General features: G+C 45.0%; 1 long non-coding RNA gene across 2 annotated transcripts in view; it reads right to left on the bottom strand.

The window, feature by feature from the left end:
• LOC137541534 (uncharacterized) overlaps positions 1–21,941 on the bottom strand; it is a 571,959-nt gene that overhangs the window by 407,915 nt on the left and 142,103 nt on the right. The window lies entirely within an intron of this gene.

The raw sequence follows: 21,941 nt of genomic DNA, 5'->3' as shown, positions 1-21,941 counted from the left end.
TGTGAACCACGCAATGGCTGGGCTACTGCTGCTGCTGAGGCGGGTCTGGTGGTGAGTCTGGTGAACCCAAGGGAGGCAGTGTTGCTGGTACCCTGTCCTGCCGCGTTTGCCCACAGAGTGGGATGTTTGGATAGCATGTGGCGGCTCATGCTGGTGGTGGAGAGGTTGTTAATACTTTTCCCCCTGCTCAGGCGAGTCTTGCACACCTTGCAAATCGCCATGGTAACATCCTCAGTGCAGTCTTCAAAGAAAGCCCAGACTTTGGAGCACCTGCCTCCTTGCTGGCGATTTCTGTTTCCTCCTCTTTTGCCTCTCACTCTAACTTCCACGCTTGTGGTGCCTGAAATTGCGCGCCGCCTACCTTGTGGCACAAGGCGAACTCGTGCAGCAGTGGGTTCTTCAACAGACTCATCTGTGCTGCTGCTACGACGGCGATGTTCTCGTTCACAAATAAAATCTGGGTCTCTGTCCACATTGTCCATACCCTCCTCTTCCATCTCCTCAAACTCGTCATATGTCATTGTGGGGGGCCGCCGCCGTGGAGTAGAGCTCCCCAGAACAACCTCTGCGCAGCTCACTCCAACGTCGTCTTCCAGATCTTGTCGGCCGACCTCCTGCAATTGCAACCCCTCCTGCCCAACTTGCTCTGGGATTTGGGTTTCCTAGTCCTCCTCGGACTCGCCTTGTATTTCAGTGCGCGGTGCATTTCCCACAGTTAATGGTTGTGAATCCGGACACAACATTTCTGGCTGTTCCTCCATTGACCTTTCATAGGTGGAAGTTTGTTGGGCTGGGAATAGCTCCTGCGAATACCCCATTGTGTCCTGAGGTAATTCATAGGACTGGTTATCTGGCAGTTGTGTGCGTGGTGTCGCTGCCGGTTGTGTCAGCTTTGTGCCCACTGGCTCCTTGTAACTGGCTGAGGACTCGGACCTCGTGCGTGATGTGCTGGTGCTGCTTAACCCACTGCTGGACGCTTGAGAGGTCATCCAAGTAATTATCTGGTCCTGTTCTTTTGGATTTGTGAGGGTTGTTGTCCTGGACAACATGGGCGGTATTGAGTGGGTTTTCTTGGGTGCTCCCCTGTGGCCTGTACGTGAACCGTCAGGGGAAACACCTCTTCCCTTGCCCCTTCCTCTTTCACCGGATTTCTTCCTCATTTCACTTATCCTTACAGTACACGCTGACTGGCAGCAGTACAGTGGCAGTACAGAAATGCTATACAGTACCACTATTCCCAGCAGCGACACAGAGCACAATGCTATACAGTGGCGGGTGAGCGGTGTACTACTGTTCCCAGGCCCAGCAGACACAGAGTGGAAGTAAACACAATGCTATATAGTCTGGCTGAGCGGTGTACACAGAGTGGCAGTACACACAATGATATATAGTCTGGCTAAGCCGTGTACACAGAGTGTCAGAAAACACAATGCTATATATAGCGTGGCTGAGCGAGGTGCACAGTGGCAGTACACACAATGCTATATTAGTCAGGATAAGCCGTGTACACAGAGTGTCAGAAAACACAATGCTATATATAGCGTGGCTGAGCGAGGTGCACAGTGGCAGTACACACAATGCTTTATAGTCAGGCTGAGCCGTGTACACAGAGTGTCAGTAAACAATGGTATATAGTCTGGCTGAGCGGTGTACACAGAGTGTCAGTAAACAACGGTATATAGTCTGGCTGAGCGGTGTACACAGAGTGGCAGTAAACACAATGCTATATATAGCGTGGCTGAGCGAGGTGCACAGTGGCAGTACACACAATGCTATATAGCCAGGCTAAGCCGTGCACACAGAGTGTCAGAAAACACAATGCTATATATAGCGTGGCTGAGCGAGGTGCACAGTGGCAGTACACACAATGCTTTATAGTCAGGCTGAGCCGTGTACACAGAGTGTCAGTAAACAATGGTATATAGTCTGGCTGAGCGGTGTACACAGAGTGTCAGTAAACAACGGTATATAGTCTGGCTGAGCGGTGTACACAGAGTGGCAGTAAACACAATGCTATATATAGCGTGGCTGAGCGAGGTGCACAGTGGCAGTACACACAATGCTATATAGTCAGGCTAAGCCGTGTACACAGAGTGTCAGAAAACACAATGCTATATATAGCGTGGCTGAGCGAGGTGCACAGTGGCAGTACACACAATGCTATATATAGCGTGGCTGAGCGAGGTGCACAGTGGCAGTACACACAATGCTATATATAGCGTGGCTGAGCGGGGTGCACAGTGGCAGTACACAATGCTATATTAGTCAGGCTAAGCCGTGTACACAGAGTGTCAGAAAACACAATGCTATATATATAGCGTGGCTGAGCGAGGTGCACAGTGGCAGTACACACAATGCTATATATAGCGTGGCTGAGCGAGGTGCACAGTGGCAGTACACACAATGCTATATATAGCGTGGCTGAGCGAGGTGCACAGTGGCAGTACACACAATGCTATATTAGTCAGGCTAAGCCGTGTACACAGAGTGTCAGAAAACACAATGCTATATATATAGCGTGGCTGAGCGAGGTACACAGTGGCAGTAAACAATGCTATATATAGTGTGGCTGAGCGAGCGGTGTACTACTGTTCCCAGCAGCGACACACAATGACTGGGGGGGACCCTGGCTAGCGTGGCTGGAGAGCGAACTACCCTGCCTGCCTACCCAAAGCTAAACCCACAGACAAATGGCGGAGATATGACGTGGTTCGGGTATTTATTTACCCGAACCACGTGACCGTTCGGCCAATCAGAGCGCGTTCGGGCCCGAACCACGTGACCCGTTCGGCCAATCACAGCGCTAGCCGAACGTTCGGGGAACGTTCGGCCATGCGCTCTTAGTTCGGCCATGTGGCCGAACGGTTTGGCCGAGCACCGTCAGGTGTTCGGCCGAACTCGAACATCACCCGAACAGGGTGATGTTCTGCAGAACCCGAACAGTGGCGAACACTGTTCGCCCAACACTAATCTAGATACCCCAGAACTATGTTCACATGCGTCTATGCTCCGCCCGAAAAGAGGAGAAGATGAGAAAAGCACCTAGCTACGCAATCTCTGAGGATATTGTTTAATAAATATGAAGCCTGATACACAGAAGGCCATTAATTTAAAGTGGCCAGAAAATGGATTGACATGTACAGTGATGCAAAAAAAAGATCGCTAGAATCTGAATGAATGAAAGTCCCCAACTGACGCAATTGAACCAGTTACCGGGACTGATTGCGCCTGAACGGCAGACCGGGGGAGGACAATGAGGGACTCACACATGCTTATGGGGCTGGAGGAAGCCCCGGGTAAGTATCGATTCTTTGTATTATGTGGTCTCTGGTTTACTTTAAGCAGCTGCAGACAGTCAAAGCAAGCAACAAAAGTGATCTCACCCAATTTCAGATCCAGATAGTAGGTTTTTCATCCAACAGTCATCCAAGGCTCAGTTGGGTAAATGACCAAGGCAGCCATCAGTCCTATAATTGACATCCAGGCTCAAGTCATCAGATGCTGTAGTTCTGTGGGTGCGCCAGAGGGGGGACACGGGGAAATGCAGTGGCAACCCTGGATTGCTCCATGGACGGCATGCCAGGCAATATTAAAAGACCTCCTCGGGGGGGCATGGTCTCACTCATTCATCTCAGCACTTTCATATCCAGATACACCAATGGGAAAGGAGGTGGGTGGAGACAGAGCTGCCACATCACGTCCTAGCACATTAGGTAGAAAATGGCTGTGAGACGGGACACAGCGTCATGACAGCCGCAACATGGTTGCTAAGGAAGCCTGACTCCTCGAACATAACCACCGAGTGTCTCCATGAAGTGCAACAATAGAGCCCAATGCACCCCTAGTGAAGCACGGTGAAAAACAGCATCCTGCTCCACCATGATAATACATGAAAGTGGTATTAAACTCTGACATAATATTCAATAAAAATGTGTTTTCCTACTTTTTATAACCCATACAGTCATCATATTTGCTTTTATGCACAAGCATTATTATTCATTTAGAAGGTTCCCAAAGTATCGTTTATTTGCTCTGAAAAGCTGCCATTGCATTTTATTCACAGCTACAGTATTTATACTGTACTTGTAATGTACCCAGTGAATTTTTCTGAGCTGTGTCTAATCTGCACACATTAGGAGTTTCCACACTGCCAGGGAATGTTCGCATTCCTCTTTTGCTGCAATTAAACACATGATAATGTTATCACCCATTCAGATTCGGATCTCAATGCAGGGAGCTTTCTATTGAAAAAGTAAGTCCTGTGTTTAACTTTTTGAATGCGGTTCTGCTAAAAAAAAACCAAATTGTGGTAGTATAATATATGCTGTAAATAATCTTTTAGAGCAAAGAAGAAATGCTGGGTTTGATACTGCTTTAAGTATGTGGCATTTTAATTTAATAATAATATTAATAGTTTATAGAACTCAAAAAGTCAACTGTACACCTCTGTCATTATAAACATCAATCCCATAAATAGGATATTAGATGTTGAATGACAGTGGAAAGGAGGGCAAAACATGGCAATTCTGCAACAATTAAGATTTAATGGGAATGTCTATTAAAAAAAAAGAAAAAAAAAAAAGAAATAGATCTACTTACCCAGGGGTTCCACCAGCCCCTGGCAGCTGGTTCAATTCAATAATTCAGATTGATTGCTCGCTTTGGCACGGTTATCTGCTCTGTGTAAATTTTTATCTGGGTAACCTTTCACCCGTAATCTCCATCGTAGATTTCCTGTGAGCAGTTCCGTCGTGCCCAGAGATACTCACCCGCCGGGATACCCCTTAAGGTGTGCGGCGGGTGAAAACTGTCCGCATAAAACAGGGCATTACTGGCAGTAGCAGTAAAGTACACATTTTTTTCATTTGAGTTTAAGCACTTAAATTCCTCAAATTGGTTGAGGGTGTGCATCAAGAAGACAAGGATATCATTGATGTACCAGTGCCCCACCAAAATGTGTGCAGCATCCTGTATGCCCAACCCACCCTACAAGAAGGCGACAGCCTGGACCCCGGGGGCCATGGGGTTTGCATGAGTACAGGGCCTTGATTTTCAGAGAGACCAGCAGTGTCTTAGCCGAGACTTGGAAATCCTCCAGTATTCTCAGCAAATGTGTTGTGTCTTTAATGTATGACGGTAAACCCTGTACACAAGACTGTAAGTGGCAATCAATATACATGCTTACTTTCTCGGTTAGCAATCCCCCCGATGTTCCAAACATTTATGCACTTTCGGTAGTATATACAATGTCAGGAGAATTGGATTCAGCCACTTTATAGTAGGGCGTCATCAATGATAGCAAATAATCGAGGTTGACATTGGCTAATTCTGAATGCCAAGACCCTCGCATATCACGCCCGCTAGCCCAGGAGGTCCAAGCACATCACAGTCTAGTGTGGTCATAATGACCACATTACCCCTTTTATCCGACGATTTCACTGTCCAATCTGTATGAGCTGTTAAGAGGTCTATGGCCTTACATTTGTCTGCAGAAAGATTCAACATTCCCTCTCATTCCCTTACACACAGGCAGGCAAGCACACAGCAATTTTACCAGTCTCAACTCCAGGAAAGCACCACCCATTACTCTATTAGCACCAAATGCACTACCAGGTTGCTGTGTGCATTACCATAGTAACAGGTGCATTATCTCGGTAACGCACATGGTGCTAATAGAGTATTGGGCGGTGTGCTCCCCTGGAGTTAGGACCGGTAAAGTTTGTTGCCTTTTGTGCATCAGGCCCATTGTTGCACAATCCACAGGATATCACTAAACTTAAAATAGCCAAACTGAGGCGGGAAAGTATTTTCAACTCACTACAATGTTGTAGGTACCACTAGAAGCCAAATAAGATGTAGACTACCGTATGAGTACCTCACCAATATTAAGTAATATCCATGTCTGAAATCCTCATAATAACTAGTGAACTAGTTGTAATTACTAGTTACCAATTACTAGTAGTAATTGGTTTGGGACTTTACAGAGTTACAACCTTCTCAACTGATATAAAATAAATCCTTTATATACGTTGTTCACCAGCTGGCTCACCAAGCTTGCAAAAGGTAAAAAAAAGTTAATATTAAACACATAAAATACACTTATTTGCCATTCCGTAAAAGAGAATAACAATTCTCATATGGTCCTAAAGCAATATTCTTCATGATTAATATAATACATGAAATATTGGACCAATACAACAGACAACAGAGAAAACAAGAGGAGTATGACTATATCAATGCAAAAACCCAATGGCTGTCCAGCATATCTTAATTTCGCAAATTTATGTAATATTCAACAAAGAATCTCAAAATGACAACAATTTTAACATTTTTGAGATGTTATACAGATGATAGTCTGCTTCCTTAGAAAAGGCTTCTCAAAATCTCAGAGTAATGGAATATTTCCACGGAAACTACTCTTGTGTAGTAATCAAATTCATTACAGATCAAAGAAAATTGCAGGAAGATCTATAACCAAATCAACTAAAGTCAGACAGGATACACCTTACAGGTCCTGTGTATGAAGTAGTTGACCCCTCAAATCCAGCTTTATGAAATTTTCGGTGGTAAGAGCCTCTAAAAGCGTTTATTACTATAAATAGGTAATTTTTGTATGGTAACTTTGCTTAAACCTAGTTGACAATGTCCAACAAATCATATTTCTGCTCTATAAAAACATGTAGATCCTGCAGGAGATGTAAAGAAGTGATTGCTGAAGTGAAGTTGCAGAGTAAATAACTCAGTTCAGCAGGTGAACTGTCAGTACAGGGATATCATCAGTTCCTTTTTGCGGCTGTAGAAAAAGAAAGATGAACTCCGGGCAGTCGGGCACCTTCCATCCAGTGCTGTTTATTGCAAGAAGTGACAGACATCCATCTGGATACCACAAACAATGACTACCTCATCCTGGTGATGTTCAAAGGTGATGGTGCGGTGGAGGTGGGGGAGCCAGGGCACAAGGTGGGACTGGCGATGGCCGTTTCGCGTCTATACAGACGCTTGGTCACGCTGCGTACCACTTTGGTGGGCGCTCCGCGAACATCCGGTTTAACATGGGGATAAGCCCCGCCCCTTCCGGGTGTCACGTTCGCCGCGAGTGATTGGAGGGAGAGGGTGGAGGAGGCCAAGGGGGCATGTGCGTCCGGCTGGAACTACCGATCCCAAGGTGCTGTGCGCACAACCCCGACCACATGGTCTGAGTGTGCGACCAGGCTGCGCCTATCAGGCTGAAACTACTGGACCCATAATGCTGCGTGCATGAACACGCCCACAGTGTCCAGGTTTACAGCTAAGGCATCTGTAGTGGCTATGGTAACGTCTACCACAACCATGAAACCCATAAAGCACCTAGGGGAGGTGTGTGTTCACATCTCTCCTTGTCTGCGAACAGCAGTAACACTGGGGGGACAACATTACAGCCCAACTCCTGTGCCACCTGCAGCACAGCCCTACATACCTACATCCATCCTCCCTGGTGTTTATGTGACAATAAGTGACATTAAAAACTAACAAGTCTAGGAGATATTACATACAGCAGAACTATCTCAATTACCAATTACTGGTACACACCTCCAGCTCAAGAGATGTCAATATTACTAGTAGCAAGTTGCATGGTTCCTTAACCTAGGATATTACATATATGAGAAGGACAAGACAGATAGACTACACCAAATACATTGGCTATAGCTTCCACCGTCAACCACTTGGAACATCTACCACTTGGAACATCACCATCAATTTCTTGATTGATTGATTGGGTCCCAGAAATTTCTTTTGCTCCTCATAAAAAGGTCTTTAGTTGTAAGAAGAAACACAGTTGACAGAGGTCAGCCATCTCAGAGCAGCAATCAAATGGAATTGGAAAAAGGCAGGAGTGGGCTCAAATTAGCGAATCACAATAAAGATCAAGCAGATTTTGTAACAAAACTGGGTAGCAAAACTGATTGTACTGGCTGTTTTCAGGAGGTCGTACTATGCATTGGACTGCAGATCCAAAAATGCAGCAACAGACACTGCACACATGCTACCTGGAGCATCTCTAACTGCACACGTGTTATTTTAGGATTTCACAAGATGATACATGCATATGTGTGCACCACTGAAAGCAAAAAAAAAGTGCCTGGCCAGCGACGCAGAAATGTCAATACAGCCCTAAGATTCTGAGAAAAAACAATGGTACCTGTAAATAGTTAAAGTGATCTGAAAGTCAGCATTTCTGCTTTGCTCTTAGGCAGCTTTCGCAGTGGGACGTTACAGGCGCACGTTAGAGCAGCCTGTAACGCAGCCCACCGCACAGTAAGGAAAATCAATGGGCTGTTCACAGTGCCCATGTTACGTTACATTGTAACGCAGCACGTCAAGTTAAAGTGTTGCGTGCTGTCAGAGCCGGATTAAGGCTAAATGGGGCCCTAAGCAAAGTAACTGATTAGGGCCCCCCATCATGTCGTAATAGATTTAGAAGATGCAGCTGCACAGCAAAATGCCGCACACACCGGGGCAGCCGAGCTACTGGTTGCTATGGGCAACAGCCCGCTTTCCTCTGTGGGTGCACAATGCAGGGAATAACAGCGGCAAAATGCAGAGTGAGAGATGAATGGCTGGGACATTTGCACTCAGGGGCTGGGGCACCCCTGTGAAGAGGGCGCCAGATATCAAAGCAGCAGCACTTTCCCCCTGCATCTCCAGCCTGGCAATAGCAGAAAGCTCTGGACACTGCCAAACTGGAAGCTGTTCCCCAGACAGAATTACATAACCACCCCCACCACCGAACAACCAATTTCCTCCCAAACTAGACAGCCACCATGCAGCCTCCATCCCAGTGAATACGATAGTCCAGCAGAGAAGGCAGCCGCAGCAGGGAAGAATGACAGCACCAGATGACTTACATTCACGTATTGCGATCCAAGCAGTAGAGGTCCCGTCATCCGGAGCCCATCTGTCTCCTCTAGAGTGCTGCCGCTCTGTTACTACTACTATTACTACTTCCTACTTCCTGTCTGATCTGAGAATCAGGAAGTTCAGAGCGAGCGGCTGCACTGTAGAAGAGACAGATGGGTTTCAGATGACGGGATCTCTATCACTTGGATCATGGATAGGAGAGTGCGCGTTTTCCAGCTGCTGCTATCATTCTTGCTGCAGCTGTGGTTCTCTGAGGGAAGGGAGGGAGGAGTGGGCAGCAGCAGAGCACACAGTAGCAGAAGGGGGACCTAGGAGGAGAGCCTGGCTCTGAAGACAATCAGCAGCGCACGGCATCATTTGAGAAGACAAGACAAATAACATTTATATTGCGCTTTTCTCCTGGCGGACTCAAAGCGCCAGAGCTGCAGCCACTAGAACGCGTCCTATAGGCAGTAGCAGTGTTAGAGAGACTTGCCTAAGGTCTCCTACTGAATAGGTGCTGGCTTACTGAACAGGCAGAGCTGAGATTCGAACCCTGGTCTCCTGTGTCAGAGGCAGAGCCCTTAAAGGGACTCCGAGCAGTGCCTGTGGGTATGCCTTTAAGCATACCCACAACTAATTAATTACACCCTCACACCTACCAGCATCATGTTTGTAATTATATCCCCCTGGGTTCCTTATATTTCATTGCATTGTGCTGAATCGAGCTTCCGACTTTAGAGAAAAGTCGTCCTGTGTAATACAATGTAACTATGGAAAGATGCATATCATTTTGAAGCTCTTTCTCTTCTTTCCAATGATATATAAACTGCCAGCCTACGTCTTTTAGTTTTCGCTATTTTCGCGAACGACAATTGCTGTGCCCGTGATTTCAAATAGCAAAAACTAAAAGGCATAGGGCGGCGGTTTATATATCATTGGAAAGAGGAGAAACAGAGCTTTAAAATGATATGCATCTTTCCATAGTTACTGCACTGCTCAGCGTCCCTTTAACCATTATACCATCCAGCCACCGCTGACAGGATGGCGAGGGCTGGTTTATGTGCTGATGGGGCCCCGTTGACTCTGAATGGGGCCCCAAGTGATTGCTTTTGTTGCCTGGTCGGTAATCCGGTCCTGCGTGCTGTACGTTATAAGCGGCTAAGCCGCGTTAGACTGTTTGCACATGCTCAGTAGTGTTGGAGGAGGAGGTCTCCCCTCCTCCTCCTCGGCCAGCCACATGGCTAATTAATATTCACTTCACGGTGTGACGTGCAGTGTTTACTTTCTGCAGCGGCCGCTCTGTGCGGCGATTGGCTGGCAGGACCACGTGATGCCGCAGGCGTCCAAGAGTACACATCATGGACGCCAGAGTGAGCTGCACAACGCGACTCAGCCTGACGTCCACATCCAACACCACCAGGTGTTGCATTAGGGGCGCGTTATGCCACCATAACGTCCCCTAAAACGCAACTTCCTGGTGGGAAAGTAGCCTAAAAGATTCCTCACAGCTTTAAAGCTACTATCCCAGATTTTTTTTTTTTTATAACATCACTGAAATGGTTAAACAAAGCATTTTGGAAGCTGAATAGCAGGACAACTGGAGTGTGTAACAAGTAAAAAACAGAAGCTGTCCCTGCTTCAGGTACACACACAGCTCAGAACAACTCATTAAAAGATTTTAATATATAATAAAAAGTAGTTGGAAAAAAATGCACTGGCAGTTTTCAGGGCAAGAAAAACTACACTTTGGAAACTTGTAATTTGTAGACAGACAATATTACTTATGCACAAATATGATAACTGTATGAATAATACAAAGTAGAAAAACACATTTTTATTGAATGTTATGTCAGAGTTCCAGACCACCTTAAGTTAAAATTGGGCATCAGGAAGTGGATTTATTGTAGTAACTGTAGTTCTGGTTAAAGAGGAACTTAACTTTATATAACTTAATGAATTAAATTGTTTATTTTTTACAATATTATGTTAGAAATTACGTTGTCAGTGTTAACCCATTTTAAAATCTTTCCTCAACCTGATTAATATGCTTAACCTCCCTGGCGTTCTGGACGAGCTAGGCTAGTCCAGAAACGACGGAGGTCACCGCTCAGGCCCCGCTGGGCCGATTTGAATAATTATTTTTTTTAAAACACGCAGCAAGCACTTTGCTTGCTGCATGTCCTACCTGATCGCCGCCGATCCACCACGATACAGGGGCCCCCCACTGTCCCCCCCGAGACCCCGTGCGCTGCCTGGCCAATCAGTGCCAGGCAGCGCTGAGGGGTGGATCGGGACTCCCTGTGACGTCACGATGTTAATGGCGTCACGACGTTCGTCGCCATGGCGACGGGGTAAGCCCTCAAGGAAATGCCGTTCAGAACGGGTCATTGCGCCGGCGGTGATCGGAGGGCAGGGAGGGACGCCGCAGGGAGGGGGGAATCATGTAGCTAGCGCTAGGCTAGCTACATGATAAAAAAAAAATCTGCAAAAAACGTTCCCGCAGCCGCAGGTCCGTGGGAATCAGAACGCCAGGCAGGTTAGAGGGAACCAGAGATGAGCCTAGATGGGAAAATGAAAAAGCTTTTATACATACCTTGGGCTCTCTCCAGCCCAATACGCTCTGATCGATCCCACACCGCCGTCCTCCGCTGCCCGCATCTACAAGAGCCGGCTCCCATCACTGACGTCATCGGAGCCAGCTACGCTGGAGAAGTGCGCCCTCTCCGTATCTCTCCAGTGGCTGCTGCAGAAATACGCAAACAGCGCATTACCCTTACGCTTAGACTGGCTCCGACTGACGGAACAGTGGGGAGGGATCGATCAGAGCATATGGGGCTGGAGGAAGCCCCAGGTATGTATAAAATCTTTTTGCTGCTCATTCCCTTTAAATCTATCATAGGTGGCCACATTTTTACTGCTGGTAAGGTGCATCATCGCTGAATCTTTGTCTTTGTGTGTTCTGAAGTAAGCACACATCACCTGGTCTCCCAGAGTGCACTGGGGAAAGAAGGCTTTGTGACATCATATCCTAGGCCTAGGTAGTGTTGGGCGAACACCTGGATGTTCGGGTTCGGGAAAGTTCGCCGAACATGGCCGCGATGTTCGGCATGTTCGGGCCGAACCCCGAACTCCCCGAACATCCCGCTTTTGGGGGCCCTATGGGGTCGCAGGCATAAGGGGGGAGCATGCCCCGATCGCGGGGGGGGGTCGGAAATTCCCCCCACCCCCTCCGCTAGCGCTCCCCCCTCGGCCCGCTTCCCCATACAAAAGTTTGGCAAAAGTAAAATAGTACCGGTGGTGGTGGTGGCCTTGCACTGTGAAGTGAGTGAGGAGGAGGAGGAGTCCGGAGAGTGATGCGTTGAGGGAGGCCGGGCAGCGGGCGGTTCAGCGGTAGTACCCTTGTGGTACTTCCGCCCTTTCTCTGACCTCCCGTCCTCTGCATACGAGGGTACGCGTCACGCGTACCCTCGTATGCGTCATCACGCAGAGGACGTAAGGTCAGAGAAAGGGCGGAAGTACCACAAGGGTACTACCGCTGAACCGCCCGCTGCCCGGCCTCCCTCAACGCGTCACTCTCCGGACTCCTCCTCACTCACTTCACAGTGCAAGGCCACCACCACCACCGGTACTATTTTACTTTTGCCAAACTTTTGTATGGGGAAGCGGGCCGAGGGGGGAGCGCTAGCGGAGGGGGTGGGGGGAATTTCCGACCCCCCCCCCCCGCGATCGGGGCATGCTCCCCCCTTATGCCTGCGACCCCATAGGGGGGCAGTATTCGGCCGAACAGGGCCCCTTTTCGGCGGCCATTTAGTAGTTCGGGGCGAACCCGAACTTAAAAGGCCAAACACCATCAGGTGTTCGGCCGAACTCGAACATCACCCGAACAGGGTGATGTTCTGCAGAACCCGAACAGTGGCGAACACTGTTCGCCCAACACTAGGCCTAGGCTAAACATCACTGGGAGGATGATTTTCTATAACAATATACAGCAATATATTATAGCATTTCTGATGCTGAACCCAGGATAATTAATGTAAAATAAGGTATCCTAAATAATTTTATACATTCTTCTGAAAGTTGTATCGGTGCCTCTGTAAGGAGGGAGGGAATTTGAAGCTTATCTTCAAGCAAAAACTAAAGGGTGAAAGGGAAAAGGCAGATGGGTGAAAAGAATGCTGTAGAGCTATATAAATGAATTTGCAGAGGTAAAGACTTGCCTTCTAGGATACCATAAACTGCTAATGCCACAGGCTTATGCATCCACACGCCAAGGTAGTACAGTTTATTTAAAGTACCACTATAGCTATACTGGGGGCATTTTTTACTATAATGCCAGGAGTTCTGCATTAGGTTTGGTATCTGAAAGTCCATTACCAGGGGGCAGAATGAGAGCACAGATTCCAGGAAAGAGGGTTTTTTTTTGTCAAGGGAGAATGTCAAGTTTTGACATGGGGGGGGGGGTTCTTTATAAGAAGAGGTTGAGAATAGGTGAATGACGGGGGAAAATTCCGGAACTGGAAATCAAGCAACTATCACAGCTGATACATCAAACAAACAAATCTGTACACAACTTGTTTTTACACATGGGCGTCTCAGCATACCCACAGGAGATTCTTGATACCTACACATTGCACACGTTGACAGTTTTTACTGTGGAAAAAAAAAAACACAATCGCTTTAAGAATATTATATGAGAAAATGGAATTTAATTGAATGAAAGATGCAATTGGGGTGACCCATTATATTTAAAGTATTTGGCCAACAGCCCAGATCTTTATGCCTGCTTGGAGATGCTGTAGGCTGGTATAAGTGCAAGGTAAATGGCAAATTTTAGTTCAGGTTGGATTTAAGCTAAGTCCTCCATGGCCTCTGTACTTAGCTAGCGCTCTCATGTGTCATCTATGAAATGTATTCAGTCTCTCAATTTCAGCATCTCCAGGCACCTTCAGATCTCTGTTTCCAAGTTGTTATCTGTGTAAATATCGCAAACGTAAGATTCCAAGACTTTCCTAGCAAAATCATGGGGGCGTTAGAGTGGTGGTCATCCCGAATGAACAAATGGAAAAATGGTTCGAACTATATACTAGGTGGGGATGGGTTCATGTTTAATATAAACCAGAAAATAACTTTAAAAGATAAACAACTGTATCTACAGAAATAATCCAAAATAATATTTTTTTCTGGAAGTCAATTTTTAGGCATTAAGGGTTAAAAAATGTTTGAAGATTAAACTGTTACACTTGAAGTCTTCACTTGTTTTATGCTTCTTTAGTTCCAAAACTGTGCAATGTCAAAATATGAAACCTACTTTCTCTTACAAGGTGTTACATGCTGGTTTGGGGGTCCCGAGTAGTGGCAGTAGCAGTGCTTGGGGCCCCTGCCTGTCATGTGCATTAGTGTTTGCATATTTTAAACTTCATTTGCAGCTCCTTATGCAGTTTAATTATGAGGGGGGCAGATGAGAGGGAGATTCATGCATGCTGGTGCCCTCTGCTGGTCATATAGCCCTTGTCTATATGCGACTGAAGCCCTCTCCAACGTTTGGCTGAATCAGCCTCTGCTTAATTAAGTACTGCAGCCTAGGTGTAATTTATTTGCACTTCCTATTGGCTGACTGGCAGTTTGCAGACTATATATAAGTGGCAGTGGCAGAGTGCTGTCTGGGAGTGAGCATTTTTTTTGTGTTTGGTAAGTTGAAGGAGTGGTGGGGGCGAGTTACTGGTGGTGGCAGCTCCAGGGCTCTCCTGCGCTCCCCTATTGTGCTACATGCTGGTTTATGGGTCCTGAGTAGTGGCAGTGCTCGGGGCCCCCGCCTGTCATGTGTACTAGTGTTTGCGTGTCAGGATTTTTTTTGGTCATAGCCGCCCATGAGTTTTATGACCCCTTACAGGGAAAACCAAGTTGCAGTCCAGCTTTATTTGCCTGCATAGATACTGGGATGTACAACAGTAGCCCTATTAAATCATACAGCAAAAATAAGAGTTAAAACAGGAAAGTTCTAGGTAGAGTTGGTACTATGTAAACTTTTTTCACCATATGGTACCAAGGCATACCTTCTTCTTACACAGTCTTCCTTTAAAGAGACTCCGTAACAAAAATTGCATCCTGTTTTTTTATCATCCTACAAGTTCCAAAAGCTATTCTAATGTGTTCTGGCTTACTGCAGCACTTTGTACTATCACAGTCTCTGTAATAAATCAATGTATCTTTCCCTTGTCAGACTTGTCAGCCTGTGTCTGGAAGGCTGCCAAGTTCTTCAGTGTTGTGGTTCTGCTATGCACTCCCCCCTCAGGGGGGAAAGAAACACACAAATGATCTCTTGAGATTCAAAAGGAATGCTGTATACAGCCTGCTTGTGTATGGATGTATTTTCTATGTGTGGACATACTGTACATCAACCTACTTCCTGTTTTGGTGGCCATTTTGTTTGTTTATAAACAAACTTTTTAAAACTGTTTTTAACCACTTTTAATGCGGCGGGGAGCGGCAAAATTGTGACAGAGGGTAATAGGAGATGTCCCCTAACGCACTGGTATGTTTACTTTTGTGCGATTTTAACAATACAGATTCTCTTTAATGCACCCTTGTTGCCCCTATATTGGACTGACTTAATGACAATCCTAGTGTCTTTATCGCCTACTGAGAACATCCGTGTTGGACCAGTCACTGCTAGACAAGGTGACTGAGATGCTAATAATTTAGATCAATTTAGGCTAGTTACACACCAAAACGTTGCGTTTAGGGGACGTTATAGGGCACATAACGTGCCCCTAACGCAACGCCTGGTGCTCTCTGGTGTGGACGTCGGAGTGAGCCGCGTTGTGCAGCTCACTCTGGCATCTGTGATGCGTACTCTTGGACGCATGCGGCATCACGTGGTCCCACCCTGCCAATCGCCGCACAGAGCGGCCGTTTCAGGAAGTAAACACGTGCAGACACTGAGCGCAGTGAATATTAATTAGCCATGTGCCCGGTCGCTCTCCCCTCCTCCCCAACATGACTGAGCATGTGCAAACAGTCTAACGCGGCTTAGCCGCGTGGAATGCACAGCATGCAGCACTTTGCTGCGTTACAATGTAACGCAATGTGGGCAGTGTGAACAGCCCACTTGTGTTACATTGTTGTGCGTTGGGGGAGCGTTACAGGCTGCACTAACGTGCGCCTGTAACGTCCCTGTGTGCAAGAAGCCTTAAAGAGATAAATATTTCTGGCTGTGTTGTCTGGCAGGTGTGTCTGAATCACAGAACTGGCTAGATTCAATTATAAGTTTCTTGCAGGTACTGTAAGGAGTTTCACTAATAACGCCATTGATAATATTTTAAGTAATAACACCCCTTCGATGACCCCTTCAGGGATCTTCCTATTTTAGGGGAAGTGGGCCGAGGAAATCATTTATGCACATCTTACAAAGCCTGAATACAGGAGAGCAGCAGTATAATGTGAGTTCTACAGTGCTGTATATGTGTCAGGCAATTTGTGTTTTTGTTGGAGCCAGCCCTCCTGTCGTGATAAGCATCAGCAGCACTTCACCTCTTCACCTTTTCCCAGGACACCCAGCTTATCCCATCATAGCTCTGGGGAGTCTGACAGAATTCTCTGCCTGCAAGAAATAGACTGAATTAATTTCTAAGTGAGAGCCAATATCTGCAAACCACAGGCTCTGTGCATGCTGCTTGTGTTTTAGCATGGCATGCAGTATATACATTTTGTATTTTCCCCCCAAAATAGGGCATCCTCTGAAAATAAGCCCTAGCACATCTTTTGGAGCAAAAATTAATATAAGACAGTGTCTTATTTTTGGGGAAACACGGTAGCAAATCATTGACCAAAGAACCCATAGAACAGTGTTTCCCAACCCTGTCCTCAAAGCCCACAAAGAGTACAGGTTTTGTAAAAATGTACAGAGATAGTTAGGGCCCTTTTCCACTAGCTGCGTTTTTGTCAAAAATGCATGTGTTTGCTGACTCTTAAGTGCAGCCCATTTAAAATACGAATCTTGGGTGGCCATTTCCACTACTGCATTCCGATTTAAAGAAAAACGTAAATGCGTGTGTGCGATTATGATGCGTTTTGCGTTTCAATGTAAAGTACAGGAACGCATGAAAAACGCCTGAAAAACACATAGCAATGCGTTTGCGTTTTGTATTGATTTAATACAAAGTATCTATTTTCAAAAATCAAGACAACACTTGCCAATCAGAAAAATGCAAACGCATAAAAAACGCTCATCAAAATTGGTCAAAATTTTGCAGTGGAAAAGGACCCTTAATCAGCTCTGCTAATTACTCCACCTGTGAACGCTCAGTTTCCTGCAAAACATGTACCATTGGTATGCCTTGAGAACAGGGTTTGGGAACTGTGCCCTAGAAGCACTAATACGTAAAGATCCAGAAGGGTGCTTCAAGCACCAATCCAAATTATTTATGCACACATCGACTACAGCTGCATAGCAGCAGCAAAGAAATCTTTTACCTTGTCATTGGATGTATATAAATAAAAGGTTAAATCGAAATAAGAAGATACTGTGATCAACTTAAAGAGAATCTGTATTGTTAAAATCGCACAAAAGTAAACATACCAGTGCGTTAGGGGACATCTCCTATTCCCCTCTGTCACAATTTCGCCGCTCCCCACCGCATTAAAAGTAGTCAAAAACAGTTTTAAAAAGTTTGTTTATAAACAAACAAAATGGCCACCAAAACAGGAGGTAGGTTGATGTACAGTATGTCCACACATAGAAAAAAACATCCATACACAAGCAGGCTGTATACAGCCTTCCTTTTGAATCTCAAAAGATCATTTGTGTGTTTACCTTCTGTCCCCTGCAGCTCTCATGCACTGAATAGTGACAGGCTGATCATTTCTTCCTGCAGACAGCTCTGCCCGTAATTCCTCAGTATGTGTCAGCCAGCTCCTTTCACAGCCTAACAGGGGAGGATTTTTATCCAGCTCTCTTCTCTCACTGATATCAGAGAGCAGAGACGCTGCTGGCTTATGTAAATAACATACACACACTGGAGTGTAAATAGAGGGGCCTGGAGAGGGGCAGGCATAGCAGATCACACTGAAGAGTTGCCAGCCTTCCAGACACAGGGCGACAAGTCCGACAGGGGAAAGATACATTGATTTATTAGAGAGACGGTGATAGTAGAAAGTGCTACAGTAAGCCAGAGCACATTAGAATAGGTTTAGGAAGTTGTAAGATGGTAGAAAACAGGATGAAATTTTTGTTACAGAGTCTCTTTAAAAGATTTTGAACAGTGTACCTTAACTGTGAAACCTCATTGAAGGAGGATTCTGTCCATTAAATATGATCTACATCGGTGGTCCTTCCATCTCTATTTCTGTCCCATATTTCCTCCAGGCTGCCACCCCTCACCTCTCAATAACTTTCTCATTTCTCTAACTTTTACGATCTTTCTAATGCTAGTGCTAATCACCTCCTTCAGCTGCCTGTGGAAAAGTGGTCTAAAGCTTTCCTAAAGGAAAATAGAGATAATGCAACTGCTGTTCAGCTGTAAGATGGCCACACATAAAGCCGCATCTACACGAGTAGATGCGGCCGCGATGCTCCTTCTCAATCGAGCCACTGATGCGGCTTGATTGATAAGATCCAACAGGCCGGATCTCCGCACCGCCGATTCCCTGCTCGCTCCCCGCGAGGGGACAATGGCAGGGAATCGAGCGGAAGATAAGCGGTGCCGGCGGGGACGAGCGGGGGCGAGCGGGGACGCGGAAGAGGCGATCCGGCGGCTAATCGAGCCGTCGGATCTCTACAACCTCTCCCCGTGCAGACGGGGCTTAATACAATACAATGATCCAATTGTATAAGCAATTTGGTAAAAACAATCAGTTGCACAGAAATATTTGAACGTTTTTTTTTTTTTTTTTTATTAGTTTGAGAAAAGCGATCAAAATTTGTTTTTTTTTCAATAAAAGTTGATTAGGAGTGAACATTTTCTGGGTAAATCTAATGATATAGGATTTCTTCAATATAGATATAAGCACTTTTTTGGGAATTTTACATTGGGTTAAAATCTAACACGTGAGTGTGATATATTGTAACATTAAAAAAAAAATCTGACCAATCAATGTTACAATAAATCAGAAAATTGATTGTAATTATTGAATTGAAAAGCCATATAAAATTGTATTGTGTGTTACCACCTATATATTGGCTACTGTGTGAGGATAATTATTTATAAATGATAGGCTTTCCATAGGGTCATCATCATCTCTCTAGGTGAGCAAAGTCACAGTAGTCGCAATCAGGGAGCCATTTGAGCCTGATTTAATAAAAGTAAGTGCATTTATCTTTTCACGAACATTCTGACAGTCTCACTACCTTTTAAGGCAAAAACCCATGTCTGATATCTTACCAGCTTCCCCTGCAATCAGCCAATGGCTCGCAGTGGTCTTTTCATGGTGGTTTTATTGCCCTTTTGCCTTCAGAGCACCTTACGAGAAAATTAATTGCTACCTTTCTGGTCTGTTCCTGCTTTACAGTCATGTCTGCATTGTCAGCCACACTGCAATCAAGATATTCTTTAAAGCCTTCAAAAAAAATTGCCTTGTCTGTGTCCTTCCTCCATAACCAGTTACAAACAACTGTGTTCTCCTGTCTGTTGGGAAATTACACTAAAACTGACAGCCTTTATAGGATCTAAATTTGCTGCTTATATCAGCAGTTGCTTTATTTAATATCACAGGACAACCTACTGAAGAGAAGCTTGATATGTAAAAGATCTTACAGTGAACTTGCAAGAGGGAAACGCTTGTTCTTTCTGACCATAATTGGTCCTTGGAGACCTGACAGAGGAAGGCAGAGCTGTCCTCACATTGACAGGAGAAACCCAGTCCTGTTAATCTCTTAGCTCACCAACCTTTTACACACTGTAATGATGAAATTACAAAATATCAGTCAGACAGATACATTGCCAATAACCCTAATATTTATGTGTTAAACTCCACTAGACAACCCCCAAGTGGCTAACCACAGTAAAACCATAGCTATCCCATTCTCACTTGCTAGAAAAGGAAATCACAACACTCTCCTTTCTCTCGTAGTCTCTTTTCTGTCTCCTTCCGATACCAACCACTCATGTTCAGCTAGCTAAAGATGAATTACATAAAATATCATTGGACTGGGCTTTTGAAATGTAGAATTATTTAACATATTTTGTTTATCAAAGGTTATCAGATGCAAACGTGTTAATATTCCCACACTGTCTAGTCTGCTCTTCGTCTAGACAGTAGATTACAGTTACATAAAATAAATCTGTGCTCCTCAGATCAATACTTTACGTCCAGTTTCCTGTGGCATAGAGAGAAAACTTTGTGCATAGTGCTTGTGCTTATGAACCAGCAGGTCTCACCTTGACACCCCTTTGGTGAGAGACTTCATCCTATATTTTGACCACCAGACGATTGGCCACCAGCTTTTATTCCCCTTATTTAAATGGAACCTGAAGTGAAAGGAAAATGGAGGTGGACATATTTATATAATTTCGAAAAATAAAATTTGCATGACTGTCCCACTGATCCTTGTCCTTTAATGCTTTCAGCCAGAGACCCTGAACAAGCATGCAGATCAGGTGTTGCTGACAAAAATCATCTGACAAAAACACTGCATGCTTGATTCAGGTGAGTGATTCAGACACTACGGATATAAGAATCATCAGCAGGGCTGCCAGGCAACTCGTATTGTTTAAAAGGAAATAAATATGGCAGCCTCCATAGCTCTCTCACTTCAGATTCCCTTAAAACTTGCCATATATGAAGGCTAGGTAAACAGTATGTTGATCATCACTAAAGAAATAGTTGTTCCAATACCATAACATTGTTCCAAATAATACCATAAAACCATGTACTGTTAAAGGATAATAAGCAACTGTACTTATAAACATATTTTTGGTGGTTCCACCTGATGTTTTAAAAGCAGTATCGTCACCATAAAAATCAAATTTCAACAGCAACTGGTCTGAGTGTATTAAGTGATAAAGATGCTAATGCTGCATTCAAAACTTTCAAAAAATGTTCTGCTGTTATGATTTGGAGTTATCACATACTTAAGGAGCACTGACCCTTTAGTAGTCGTGCCAAAGAATTGCATGCTGGAGGTTCTTTTTATCTATAATCTATTCCTCCTCTTCCCTTTATTTCCCTGCCAGATTCTTATCTGAAACCTAATACCCTACTCACTTGTATTTACAAGCAAGGCTGAGGCGACTCAGCGATTGGAGGAGACAAGAAAAAAAGTAAAGGGCAGAAATGACATCACGAGTTAGCCTTAACTGTGGGTAAAAAAGACATGGCCCCCACCAGGACAGAATTCTCGTGATTTACTATATAACATTCACTGAAATCAAAACGTGGACAGTATAATACATGTGTTATGTAAGTAGGTCAAGTATTTATCTACTTATATATGTGTTTTTTTTCCCTGGCATAGTATGGCTGATCCTACTGTAAACATATAGTGAACTGGTGAAGGGCTCTGCCTTTGACATGAGAGACCAGGGTTTGAGTCCTGGTTATGCTCAGTACCTATCCAGTAAGGAGTCTTGGGGTAAGACTCCCTAACACTGCAGGGTGTATCTTGAGCGCTTTTAGTAGCTACAGCTCTCGAGCACTTTGAGTCTAAAAGGAAAAAAAGTGGCTTGTGACCCAAAGTAATGGCACAGTACAGATGACAGCAGGTGGGTCACATGATAGAAGGAAGGAAAAAAGGGTGTTCCACACAATGCCATTAAAAAATTGCAAAATCGCCTTTATTGAATTTAGTAAAAAAAACACATAGCTAGCTCATTAACATGTTTCGGACTCGCAAAGGTCCGTAATCATAGTACAAGTTCACAGTGCAGTACACAATATATATATGTAAAATATCCCACCCACCTCAACCAAATCTAATGGACGGGATGGAAGGAGGTGCGCACTTTGGCCCCAGAAGAAGGGGAAGGCAAAAGGATCATTGGCCGTGTGTCTCTCCCCTTGCACCCACCAAGCACACAATGATGGTATGTAATTTAAGTACACTTGTGAAATTTTATATTTACATT

This window comes from Hyperolius riggenbachi, chromosome 12, assembly GCF_040937935.1.
Source record: "Hyperolius riggenbachi isolate aHypRig1 chromosome 12, aHypRig1.pri, whole genome shotgun sequence".
In the NCBI taxonomy this organism is placed as follows: domain Eukaryota; kingdom Metazoa; phylum Chordata; class Amphibia; order Anura; family Hyperoliidae; genus Hyperolius; species Hyperolius riggenbachi.
The sequence above is the reverse complement of the archived record's forward strand: the minus strand, read 5'-3'. Positions and strand labels throughout refer to the sequence as shown.